Source organism: Macaca fascicularis, chromosome 12, assembly GCF_037993035.2.
Source record: "Macaca fascicularis isolate 582-1 chromosome 12, T2T-MFA8v1.1".
Lineage (NCBI taxonomy): Eukaryota > Metazoa > Chordata > Mammalia > Primates > Cercopithecidae > Macaca > Macaca fascicularis.
The window spans coordinates 99537810-99551922 of record NC_088386.1 but is presented as its reverse complement, the minus strand read 5'-3'; the positions used below and the strand labels follow the sequence as shown (position 1 = coordinate 99551922).

Genomic DNA, 14113 nt, shown 5'->3' with positions numbered 1-14113 from the left:
TATTTATAACAAACTATATAAATTATATTTTAATATATAATTATAGAATTTAATTTTTATATTTATATACAATCGGTTATATATAAAATATATAACATATAAATATAGGCCAGATGTGGTAGCTCACAGCTGTAATCCCAGAACTTTATGAGGCCAAGGCAGGTGGATCACGAGGTCAGGAATTCGAGACCAGCCTGGCCAACATGGTGAAACCCCGTCTCTACTAAAAATACAAAAATTAGCCGAGCATGGTGGCACGCGTCTGTGGTCCCAGCTACTCGGAAGGCTGAGGCAGGAGAAGTGCTGAACCTAGGAGATGGAGGTTGCAGTGAGCCGAGATCAGGTCACTGCACTCCAGCCTGTGCAACAGAGCAAGACTCCATCTCAAATAAATAAGTATATTTATAATATGCTTATAATACTTATAAACACTCATAAATATACTTATAGGTGTATATTTATAATGTAGCATTTTGTGTCTGCTCCCTGTGGCACTCAGTGGTAACCATTTAGTTGGGAACATGAGTGATTTTTTTGCCTTGTTTCTCCTGCTGCTTTTCTCCTCCTTTTTACTTTGTTGGTAGAGCGCAGTTACGGGGCAAGACGAAACAGCTGAAGCCGTGGTGCTAAGGGAGGAGATCACCCCTCATATCGTCCTGTGCCCAATTTCTGCCTCCAACGAAAGAAGTAGTAAAAATTAAAAGGCAAAAATGAAATCCACAGGCAGACAGCCCGGCGCCACACCCTGGGCCTGGTAGTTAAAGATCGACCCCTGACCTAATAGGTTATGTTATCTGTAGATTACAGATATTGTATAGTAATGCACTGTGAAAATCCCTATCTTGTTTTGTTCCGATCTAATTACGGGTGCATGCAGCCCCCAGTCCCGTACCGCCTGCTTGCTCAATCAATCACGACCCTCTCACACACACCCCCTTAGAGTTGTGAGCCCTTAAAAGGGACAGGAATTGCTCACTTTGCGGGGGGTGGTCTGCTGGGCTCTTGAGACAGAAGTCTTGCCGACGCCCCCGGCCGAATAAACCCCTTCCTTCTTTAACTCGGTGTCTGAGGAGTTTTGTCTGCAGCTCGTCCTGCTACAGTGCTAGTATTGTAATAGAGACTTTGATGATGAGAAGACCCTTATACAGCACCAAAAAGCAAAGCATTTTAAATGTCATATGTGTCACAAGAAATTGTATCCAGGACCTGGCTTAGCTATTAATTGCATGCAGGTGCATAAAGAAATAATAGATGCTGTACCAAATGCAATACCTGGGATAACAGACATAGAATTGGAAATATATGGTATGGAAAGTATTCCAGAAAAAGACATGGATGAAAGACGATGACTTCTTGAAGAGAAAACATAAGAAAGCCAAAAAAAGAAGGAACAAGATGATTCTGATGAATATGATGATGATGACTCTGCAGCCTCAACTTCATTTCAACCACAACCTGTTCAACGAGGTTATATTCCTGCAGTGGCACAGCCAGGACTGTCACCAGTAATGGGAGCACCAGGAATGCCTCCAGGCATAGCTTCATTAATGCCAGGTGTTCCTCCTCTGATTCCAGAAATGCCACCAGTTATGCCAGGCATGCCACCTGGATTGCATCATCAAAGAAAATGCACCCAGTCATTTTTCGGTGAAAACATAATGATGCCAATGGGTGGAATATACCACCTGGACCAGGAATACCACCTCTGATGCCTGGAATGTCACCAGGTGTCCCCTCCATACCCCCAACCCCATTCCACGTCCTAGAATTCCTCCAGTGACCCAAGCACAGGCTGGGTCTTAACAGACCACCTGCACCAACAGCAACTGTACCTGCACCACAGCTTCCAGTTACTAAGCTTCTTTTCCCCAGTGCTGGACAAGCTCAGGCAGCTGTCCAAGGACTTGTTGGTACAGATTTCAAACCCTTAAATAGTACCCCTGAAACAACTATAGCACCCCCAAAGCCTACATTCCCTGCTTATACACAATCTACAGATTCAACCACTGGTACAACAAATAGTACTGCAGTTAAACCAGCAGCTTCAGTAGCAAGTAAGCCTGCTACACTTACAGCAACCAATGCAACCAGTAAGTTGATCCATCCAGAAGAGGTTATATATCTGAAAGAGAGAAGGGCACAGTTACCTAGATAGCAACGTAATTTTCCTCTGCAAGGAGAGGCCCCCATCAGTAATCCACCAGTTGGACCAATTGGAGATATGATGCGACCATAGCCAGGCATCCCACAGCAACAAGGAGTGAGACCCCCAATGCCACCTCATGGTCAGTACGGTGGTCATCATCCAGGCATGCCAGGATCCCTTCCTGGTGCTATCCCTCCATATGGGCAGGGACCGCCAATGGTGCCCCCTTTCCAGGGTGGGCCTCCTCGACCTCCAAAGGGAATGAGACCTCCTGTAATCCTGCAAGGTGGCTGTTACTGATCTTACCTCATCCTGTCTAATAGGTTTGGAGATTAAACCTTTTCCCAACTTGTGCTGTTTATATAGCCAATTTTCCATCAATAAGGCTTCATTGTGACTTTAACAAATATTATCTTCCCACATACCAGGAACTATTGGACATTGATTTTACATGGGAAAAAATATTTGGAAAAATAACACAGGATCTTTTCCTGAAGTTGCAATTTATACTGTATGGCTTCTTTTTCATGTTTCATCTAGGTTTGTAGACGTGAAGTATAGTAAATTTGGTTCATTAAATTGTGAAGGTGCTGGAATTACATGAACATACCACTTCAATAAAGGCAAGTTCTGTAATCTTACATTGCTGTTTTGCAAAGTTATGCCTTCACAGCAATTCAGATGCTGTTGGACTTCATGTCCCCAGTCTAGCTTGGTGAGGGGCATAACTGTTTCCAAGTACTTGTACATTGGAAGTCTAAATGTATAACAATATTTACTGTATTTAGAGTTCCTCATGTTGCAGGGTTTAAGAAATCTGATCCACCAATGTCATGTGACTTTTCTGTACCGGTAAACTTCATTGCAATAAAATGAGAGAAAAATTTATGCCTTTTTATGCATAACCCAGCTGTGGACCACGGCCTAAAAGGTTTGTACAGATGCATGCCACAGTAGATATCCACATAATAAAATTCATAGTTACCAATGCAAAATATATACATATAAATACAAATATGTTATATATAATAATTATAGAGGCATTACATATAATTAAAGACATTTTATAATCATATATAGATATACACATATAATTGATTCTGTCTCTATGGAGAACCCTCACTAAAACAGATTCTGGGTTTACCCCTAAAATCAACAACAATCATACGTTCCTAACAAACACAGGAAAAAGAAGTAAAGGAGAGAGAAGAGAGGGCAAGACAGACAGGAAAGGAATGGTTGAAAGTCATCAAAATCTGTTTCAGGTGACCCTCTCTGTAAGGCTTTCAAGAGCCTTGTTGTTCTTGATCATAGAAGTAATAATATGGGACAGAAATAAATTGTTTATGGTCTTGACGGAGTGTAGACAGAATGCATCTCTAGATTCTCCTGGACACAAAGAATTACCCGACAATGGACGAGAGTAATACGGCCAGATAAAAGATTCCCTAATGAGACATATTTGTTTAATCAGTTGCTGCAACAGTTTTTTGCTTCTGTTTTTGTTTTTTTGAGACTGAGTCTTGCTCGGTCGCCCAGGCTGGAGTGCAGTGGCACGATCTCAGCTCACTGCAACTTCCGCCTCCCCGGTTCAAACAATTCTGCTACCTCAGCCTCCTGAGTAGCTGGGATTACAAGCACCCGCCACCAAGCCCAGCTAATTACTGTATTTTTTTTTTTAATAGAGATGAGGTTTCACCCTGTTGACCAGGCTAGTCTCGAACTCCTGACCTCAGGTGATCCACCCGCCTTGGCCTCCCAAAGTTCTGAGATTACAGGCATGAGCCACCACACCCGGCTGCTTCAGCTGTTGATTTACCTCCAAACTATTGGTTTGGAGGAGACAACCATTATTTATCATATAAAGTCTGTTACAGGTTTATCAAAAAATGAATGTTATGAAAATGAAATAGAAATCTGGGGGAGGAGGGGAATGGAAAGTAATTTGTCCACGTTAATGGAGCTGCATGTGTGTAAACCCCTCTTGGTGAGAGCTGAGCACAGTACTGCAGCTAGAGGTATCATGGGGATGGGAAGGGTAGTGAGGGGCTCTTTCATACATTATCTTTGAGTCTTTTATTACAAGATGTTTGTATACAACATGGGTCTAAAATATTTAAGAAACAGATTGTTTTTAAGATTTTATCAGTCCAAAAGCCATTTTAATGAATTTTATTGTTTAAATAGAAAAAAAAAAAAAAACTTCAGTTCTGTGGGTAAAATATTAAGGAAAATACAGTAAAATAACAAAGTAAAATTTAATAAGAAATGTGGATTTGGGGAAGGTTGACTTGTAAAAATTGATTCTCTTAAATCAATTTTTAAAGCTCCTAAGAATAAATAGGATTCTTAGTTCTCGATCAATATCAGTTCTACAAACTCAATATTATTAGGAAGAATGACCTAAATGCTAAACTTTTCCTCAAGGATTTGAGGAACTTTATTGTTTAAAAAAAAAAAAAGTCCTACTTTTTCATACCGAGTCTGACTAAAATGAGACTCATACTAAATCAAATAGGGATTACTTACAATTTTTTACACTAGTTTCATGAGTTTAATATCCTTGACATTGGCCAGGCACGGTGACTCACACCTGTAATCCCAGCACTTTGGGAGGCTGAGGCGGGTGGATCACAAGGTCAGGAGTTCAAGACCAGACTGGCCAATATGGTGAAACCCCATCTCTACTAAAAATACAAAAATCAGCCAGGCATGGTGGCACATGCCTGTAATCCCAGCTACTCAGGAGGCTGAGGCAGGAGAATCACTTGAACCTGGGAGGTGGAGGTTGCAGTGAGCCGAGATCACACCATTGCACTCCAGCCTGGGCGTTGCAACGAGACTCTGTTTAAAAAAAAAAAAAAAAAATCATCCTTCACATTACAGATCTCAGTAACATACTTTTATAGAAAATTGACAAGTCTACCAATCCATATTTAAATGTTGACAACTAGAGAACTGCATGTGCACCCACTCTGATTTAGATGTTTATCTTATGAAACAAAGATATTTGTTTAACTTTCCAAACAAAATGATTTCAAGATTTCTCAATAGGCCTTCTAAGGCTGCTTGCCTCTGTAATCTGCTTACTTGCAAAAATAAATCCATTTCAATCACTGCTTGGTCAAAGTTTAAACTTAAAAGACTCAACAACTAATCAATAGGTTGATCTGCTGATGCAGTAGAATGTGGCTAGGTCTGACCTCTGACTAGTGCAGAGGTCATCCTGCTAAAACAGTAAACAAATTGTTGATGTAACTCAGCACAGCAAATGCAACCTAGCAATAAAAACTCACCACATGGATTTAGTTATGTGCACAACTTCAGTAAATGTTTTGCTGAAATTGGTGTCAAATCAAATATGTGTGTGTTAAGCTCCTCCATTGTAGGAGATGACGACAATGATTTTTAAATAGTTTAGGTCTACAATTAAAGTATTCTCTGTTTTTCTACAACAGAATTCCTCTAACACTGCAGCATGTATTATTAGGAAGTGTAAAAAGAGTAAACATAATTTAGAGTCCTAGCCAAAATTAATGTTTTCTAAGTTCATAGCTATCTTTATACGGGAAAATTTCATAATTATAAAAACAAATAAATTATTATATGCAACCTGTATGGAATTACCTTAATTTAAACATAATCTAATTAGGTCACCTTCTGGTTGACCCTACTTCAGGCTTTTAATTTGTAAGAACAAATGTTTTTTTAAAAATTTCAATGTCAGCCCGGGTATGGTGGCTCACACTTGTAATCCCAAAACTTTGGGAGGTTGAGGCAGGCAGATCACTTGAGGTTAGGGGTTTGAGACCAGCCTGACCAACGTGGTGAAACCTCTTACTCAAAATTACAAAAATTAGCTGGGTGTGGTGGCACATGCCTGTAAGTCACAGCTACTTGGGAGGCTGAGTCACGAGAATCGCTTGAAGCCGGGAGGCAGAGGTTACAGTGAGCCAACATCACACCACTGCGCTCCAGCCTGGGTGACAGAGCAAGACTCTGTCTCAAAATAAATAAAATAAAATAAATCAATGGTAAACATCTATTCTTGGTTTTAAGACCGTATTTGCCTGGATGATCTACAAGCTCACAATGTTTGGGATCTTTCACAGTAGCTTTGAAAAAAACATGTAGTCAGTTTGAGTTCACAATAAATCTTCTCCATCCGATGGTGACAAAAGGATGCCAGTAAAACACTGAACAATTTAAAATTACATGAGTTTCAACTCTCCCATTTGGGAAGTAAATGCATCCTACAACCACTGAACCAAGGTTAATGAGGCCAGGCGGGTAACATCATTAATGTCCAATGGCAAGCAACAGGGCAGAAAGACCAAATTTCCTTCCTCCTCCTACTAGAATGTGGTGAGCAGTCATGAGGGGTATTTGCACAGTATTTACGTCTCATCTTTTCCCCTTCTTTGCTCACAAGTTTCCTTTGAAATAGATGCAAGCCTTGGCAAGTGTTTTGAGTTTCTTGAAGTTAACACCTGGGCAAGAATGCTGTCTGAGGAAGACGTCTGTCGACAATCAAAATAGACAATGAGGCAGGATGATAGCAGTCCCAGGCTGGGTCCCAGCCTTACCACAATGACAGAGGAGGGCCAGGGTCTGGGACCCTTGGCTACAAGTAGCTAAAAGGCATTGTAGAGCTTGACTGAAGGCAAAAGCCCTAAAAGCAGACTACCTGGGTTTGAATTCCAGCTCTGATACTTCTTAGCCAGTTAGCAGTGAGCAAGTGTTTTCACAGCTATAAGCCTCAGTTTCCTTATATGAAAAAGAGTGATTTTACAACCATCCAACTCTACATGTTGAAAATATTAACTAGTGCATATAAAGCACTCACAACACATATGGACAGCATGCAGTTAATGTTAGCTATTCCTCACTGTAACTCAGTATCCTATTGTCACTGTAAGTCTTTAGATGATTTTATGCTTGAATTTATTATTATTATTGATTTCCAAGCCTCGAGTCTATCCCCCTTCTGAATCATCTTGCAGATGTCTGCCTGGTTAAGCTTTCCAAAAGCCTCTTCCATCATTTCACTTCCCTGCTCAAAAATTTTCAGTGGCTCTCTACCTCCAGGAAAATGTCTGAACTCCTCAGTCTAGCTTGCAAAACTCACTATAGTCTATCTCCAACCCACTTTTCTAACCCTTTACTCCAGCTAGTCTGATAGCCTTCTTCTTTGTATCATCCAGCTGATACATACTTCTATTTCACTTTTTACATACACAGTACTAGATATACCATAAGTGGTTGGTAACTGTTTGCTGGTGTCATTTTTGCTGTGGTAGCCTGGAGCATGGATATTTATGTCTAACTGTAGCAGAAGATCCTGAAGGTTGTGGTCTAGCCAGAGGAAAGGTTTGCACAGATGTGCTTAGGAATATATACTATGTATTAAAGCTGTGTTTTAGTAATATCCTTGTTGAGGAGTTTAGAGAGAAATTCTCAGAAATTCTCAGATAAAGGGTCTAAAAATAAGGCTCTAGAGCCTTAGAGGATTTTAAAAGCCATAGTTCTATCTTTGTCTAAATATTACTATCCCTACTGTAAATCATACCCATTCAAACTTTTCCCCATTGCAGCACCCACCTTAAGAGAAATTTATTTTTATTTATTTACACAAAGTAATACAGTAATCTCTCTCATCAACAAAAACTTCCGGCCTTATTACAAAACTGACTTAAAACTCACTGTAACGATGGTTTGCTTCCTTTACGGTGCCACTGGGATTTCAGAAGTACATAGCAGAGCCCAGTATGCCTGGGATTAAGAAGCAGTCCAGAGTGGTGTGCTGATAACCTCTGAGATTGGAGTGGGGTGATGGAGGGGAACCCTGAGTATTTACTGCTAGCTATTCATTGAGAAAGTGAAGGGCAACCCTCACCTAGCAATTTCCAAAATGAACATCTTCCTTCCAAGGACACTTCATTTAATGTTACTAGAAAAGGGATAGGAAAAATGTTTTTACCTAATTTTAGAACATGCAGAAGGTTTGGACAATCGCTTCCTCTCCTATAAAGGAGTTTTGCAAGCCACTTTTAACAAATTAAGTGGAGCCCAAAAATTCAGACCTTCAATTTTGAGCTGTCACTAGATAGCAGGCACAAATTGGTAGCCCTTAAGCAAAATACAGCTCACAGATACGTTTTGTCTGGTCAGCACAGTGTTTTTACTTTTCAAAAACTTCTTTAATTAAAATGACTTTACACTGGAGTGATCCTCCCACCTCAGCCTCCCAAGTAGGTGGGACTACAGGTGCACACCACCACACACAGCTCATCTGCCTCATTTTTGTATTTTTTGTAGAGGTGGGGTTTCACCATACTGGATATGTGTTCTGCAATTTGGCATAGTCCCCACCATTCCCTATGGTCTTACACCCTCTCATAGTTATATTAGCTAATAGTCCCTGCCTGGAGGCATTTGGGTTTACAATTCCTACTAGAGCTTGCCTCTTTGTCTGATCCACCTCTTATGCATGAACTTTGGTGATACATCTAGCATGTGCCCTCACTTCCCTTCTATCTCGGCACGTCATTCTCTTCAATGCTCCATCATGAGTTTATACCTGGTTCCTTTTCTGAGCAATCCACTGCACAGGTCCCTGGAGGTTCTGTTGTTGTTGTTGTTGTTGTTGTTGTTGTTGTTGTTGTTGTTGTTTTCAAATCACATGATGAGAATGGCCCACCCCCACTTCATACTCATCCACTATGCTTAGCTCAACCCTCATTTTACCCACAGGGCTCAGCCAGGATTCAAGGCAGATAGGGTCTCCAGAAGTCAGTTTCTGCTTTTTATACTGAAAAATCTGGCCTTGAATTTGCCATCAGTCACCCAAGCGGAGTGCAGTGACTTGAATAAATGGCTCACTGTAGCCTCAACCTCCTGGGCTCAAGTGATCCTCCCACCTCAGCCTCCCAAGTACAGGTGCACACCACCACACACGGCTCATCTGCCTCATTTTTGTATTTTTTGTAGAGATGGGGTTTCACCATATTGCCCAGGCTACTCTCCAAGTCCTGGGCCCAAGGGATCTGCCCACCTCGGCCTCCCAAAGTACTAGAATTACAGGCGTGATCCACTGTGCCCAGCCTTCACAATATCTTAATTAAGGATAAGAAATTATCTTCACTAAAAGGAGGTGGGCTTTGCACTTTGAGAGGCTAGGGCAGGAGGATCATTTGAGGCCAGGATTTCGAGGCTACAGTGAGCTAAGAGCACAACCCAGCACTCCAGCCTGGGTGACAGGGCAAGATCCTGTCTCTAAATAAATAAAAGGAGGTGGGGAGGGTGGTAAGCTGGAATCTTAGTTGTTCATAACTTTAAGCCTGTCCAGAGACTTCTCCACAACCTTCAAGTACCACCTGCCTTGTCCAGCTCACCAAGAAAGTAAAGTGGCCTTTGTTGCTTTGAGTTTCACCAGAACATTTCATATTAAGTAAAATGGATGGGATTCTATTTCTTGACCATGATAGGGGATAAAGGACAGAGTCAGACTTTGACATAAACAGGACTCATCCAGGAAGCAGCCAGTAGGAATGTTGGCAACGTGTGATTAGCCAGCTGGTCTGTTTAAATCCACCCTCTTCTCTAAATGCCAAGTGTTGAAGAATTAAATATTTTAGCATGCCAGGCATAGTTCAAAACCAGATTTTTAAAATTCATTTTCATGTTGCCTCCTTTCTCAGCCAGTTTTATGTACAAACTGGGGTCAAGTAAGTTAATACTTCCAACAAAAGGGCGCTGAAACTTTTGGTGGGAGCCAGTTGTGGAGTCAGTATAAACTTTTCCTGAACTCTTGCTCAAGAAGAAAACTTCTTGAGTCTTAATTATCTTTGAGGCCAGAATGCTCAGAGCCCATCTCACAATCTAGTCCTTCAGTAGGACACATATTTTTCCTTCTTTCCTGGGTTACAAAAGATATGCTGGTTATCAAAACAGACCCAAGGCATGCATGAAGCAGCTGAAAACTATGGTTGCTTGATAAGGCCCAGTTCTCATCTTTTTTGCCTTTGCAAATTCCAATCTCCTGTTCTGGAGTCTGGGAGGTAAACAGTCTTCCCTGGAATTTTCATACATCCACATCCTGGGTCTCCTACTTTGATAGGTTCAGCCTTCTCACATGTCTCCTCCTTATCTTTCTTCTTGGCTTGTTAATATGTTTACTTCAACTAAACTAAACTCAAACATCATGGTCCTAATCAAAGCAAGAGCATTTCTTTTTATTTTTATTTTTTTTTTTATTTTTTATTTTATTTTTTTTTTTGAGACGGAGTCTAGCTCTGTCGCCCAGGCTGGAGTGCAGTGGCCAGATCTCAGCTCACTGCAAGCTCCGCCTCCTGGGTTTACGCCATTCTCCTGGCTCAGCCTCCCGAGTAGCTGGGACTACAGGCGCCTGCCACCTCGCCCGGCTAGTTTTTTGTATTTTTTTAGTAGAGACGGGGTTTCACCGTGTTAACCAGGATGGTCTCGATCTGCTGACCTTGTGATCTGCCCGTCTCAGCCTCCCAAAGTGCTGGGATTACAGGCTTGAGCCACCGCGCCCGGCAAGAGCATTTCAACTCATTAATTTTTCCTTTTGCCTTCTGATATTCAGTCTAAAATTTGCATAAGTTTAGATATTCTCAGACAAGTAACTTAGAGTAAGGGATTGCAAGCATAAGGGCTTAAGTGTCTTACTACAGGAACGTTAAGGTTCTGTCCTGCCTCCCTCTCAGATTAAGCAGTGGCCAGTTCCTTTGAGATTTTAGGAAAAATTGCTCTCACAAAAGAATAGCTTATAGGAACTATTCCACCTTGGGGCATTTATTTACTGAGATATTTCCCATTTTGATATTATTAATTTTTCCAATGAATAAAAATATGTTTTTAAATTCTGTTTTCAAAGAGAAACAACAGCATGTCTTTTGCTCTTCAAATCTCAGAGTAGTACGTTGAATATAAATATAAAATTTACCATATGGCCATATATTAGAATTTAATCTTGTTGTTGTTGTTGTTGTTGTTGTTGTTTTGAGACAGTCTTGCCTATCTGGAGTGCAGTGGCACAGTCTCGGCTCACTGCAACCTCCACCTCCTGGGTTCAAGCAATTCTCGTGCCTCAGCCTGCTGAGTAGGTGGGACTACAGGCATGCACTACCACGGCTGGCTAATTTTTTGTATTTTTAGCAGAGACAGGGTTTTGCCTTTTGGCCAGGCTGGTCTCGAACTCCTGGCCTCAAGTGATCCGCCCACCTTGGCCCCTCAAAGTGCTGGGACTACAGGTATGAGCCACAGCGCCCAACCTAGAGTTTAATCTCTGCCTAATATGCTACCAATTCTTAGAGGCTCTATTTGTCAGAAGGTAAAATGCACAATTAGAACAACTGTAGATTATAGAGTTCAGTATGTTTCCCTCAGATCCTGTTATAGTACATAGAGCCAACACATTTGTTTTTCTTTTATGGTTCCTAGGAGAAAAATCCTCTGCTTTTTCCTTACATGCTTCATTTGGTGCCAAATCCCTGATATATATATATATATATATATATATATATATATATATATGTGTGTGTGTATATATATGTGTGTGTATATATATATATATGTGTGTGTGTGTGTGTGTATATATATATATATATATCTGGGGTCAGATGCTAAGCAAATATCATGGGCCAAAGACCAACACACATGTGCAGTGGTTAAACAGCCTAGGAAAAGTCTTTGGGTAGACTTCAGCAAGCTGTTCTTTTCCTCCATTAAACCCAAATTCCGATCTCCCCATGTCTGGCAACATTGCCCAATTTCTGAAATTTCGTTTCTTCCTTCCTTGTTTTTAACATCCACTTGGCTTGGCTCTCCAAATTCCTGCTCAGCTGTGCCTGATGGATTTCATATTGAACCAGTCTTCTGCTCCTGGTTACCCAGTACTGTGTCTCAGGTGCCCAGTCTGCCCAGTATATGATAATGCTCTGTGAGAAACGCAGTTTACGAGGTTGTTTATACAGTACAAACAAACAACCAAAAGTAAAACTATGCATGAAAAAAACCTAGTAGAAAATCCAACAAAATAATAATATAGTAATAGCCTCTAGAGGGTGAGACTAAGAGTATCTTTTTAATCATCTTTCTACTTTTCCATTTTTCCAAATTATCTGTACATCACTTTTTCTTTTTCTTTTCCTTTTTTTTTGTTTTTGTTTTTGTTTTTGAGACAGAGTCTCACTCTGTCACCCAGGCTGGAGCACAATGGCACAATCTTGGCTGACTGCAACTTCCACCTCCCGAGTTCAAGTGATTCTCTTGCCTCAGCCTTCTGAGTAACTGGGACTACAGGCACGCGCCACTGCACCCAGCTAAGTTTTGTATTTTTAGTAGAGACAGGGTTTCACCATGTTGGTCAGGCTGGTCTCGAACTCCTGACCTCAGTTGATCCACCCTCCTCGGCTTCCCAAAGTGCTCAGATTAAGGCATGAGCCACCATGTCCAGCCCACTTTTTCTTTTAGTTGTTTTCCTGTTTTATATATATTACTTTGTTGTGTGAAGGACTCAAGAAACTCTTCTTTCTGAAAAAGCCCACACCCTACTTTCTCGAAATTAATCTGATTCAAAGCGTTTTGTGTTTCAAAGGGCAATGATATCTACAAAGGAAAATGTGTATTGCAGTAACATTTCCAAATATATGAACTCCAGATACAAAGGGCAAAAACATGAACAGATTCTCCCCCAAAAAAATCAGGCCTCTGGAGAAATGATCTTATACCCACTGCAGAGTCCATATATTACACAGAGTCCATATATTACACATATATTACAATCAGCTGGTTATTACCACTTCATTGAGTTTCTATACTCTACTGTATTCTATCTAGCTAGCTATAGCTATAGTTTCTGTTGTGAGTTTAATAAAAATACATTCAAGTCCTAACCCCAGTATCTGTAAATGTGAGATTTTTGGAAATAGGGTCTTTGTGGATGTAACTGAGTTAAGATGAAGCCAAACTGGATTAGGGTGGGCCTTAAACCCAATATAACTGATGTCCTTATAAAAAGAGGAACAGACCAGGCGCAGTGACTCACGCCTGTAATCCCAGCACTTTGGAAGGCCAAGGCTGGCAGATCACGAGGTCAGGAGTTTGAGACCAGCCTGACCAACATGGTGAAACCCCATCTCTACTAAAAATACAGAAATTAGCCACTACACTCCAGCCTGGGCAACAGAGCAAGACTATCTCAAAAAAAAAAAAAAAAAAAGAGGAACAACTGGACACAGGGACCCAGAGACACACAAGAGACACCATGTGAAGATGCAAGAAGAGGTTGGATGATACCGCTGAAAGTCAAGGAGCACCCGGGATTGCAAGTTCCAGAAGCTGAGAGAAGCATGGAACAGCCCTGCCCCCGTCGGAGTCCTCCAGAAGGAATCAACCTTGCCAACACCTTGATTTAAGACCCCTAGCTTTCATAATTATGAGAGAATACATTTTTCTTAGGTCACCCAGTTTGCAGTATTTTGTTATGGCAGCCTTAGGAAACGAATACAATTTCTCTCACACTTTGGGAGAATTACTCAGTTCATTTAACAAACATTTATTCAGCACCCACGATCTGCCAGTTCTGCTAGGTGCTGTGAAGAGCACCGTAAATAAAACACTGTTGCTGCCGCTCTGAGACTCATACAGCCTCATGGTGAGATTATGTCATATGATAAGACCAGGGAAGGAGGCCTGCACCGGGTACTGAGGAAACAAGGTCATTTATTTCAGTTCAGGGTAAAGGGAAAACATCATAGAAGAGATAATACCTGAGAAGAATCTTTTTTTTTTTTTTTTTTTTTTTGAGATGGAGTTTCGCTCTTGTTGCCCAGGCTGGAGTACAGTGGTGCGATCTTGGCTCACCATAACCTCCACCTCCTGGGTTCAAGCAATTCTCCTGCCTCAGCCTCCTGAGTAGCTGAGATTACAGGCATGCGCCAC

At 41.1% G+C, this 14113-nt stretch overlaps 1 pseudogene; it reads left to right on the top strand.

Moving 5' to 3' along the window:
- The first annotated feature begins 169 nt into the window (after positions 1-169).
- Positions 170-2998, top strand: LOC102146309 (BUB3-interacting and GLEBS motif-containing protein ZNF207-like; annotated as a pseudogene).
- The last annotated feature ends 11115 nt before the right edge of the window (positions 2999-14113 follow it).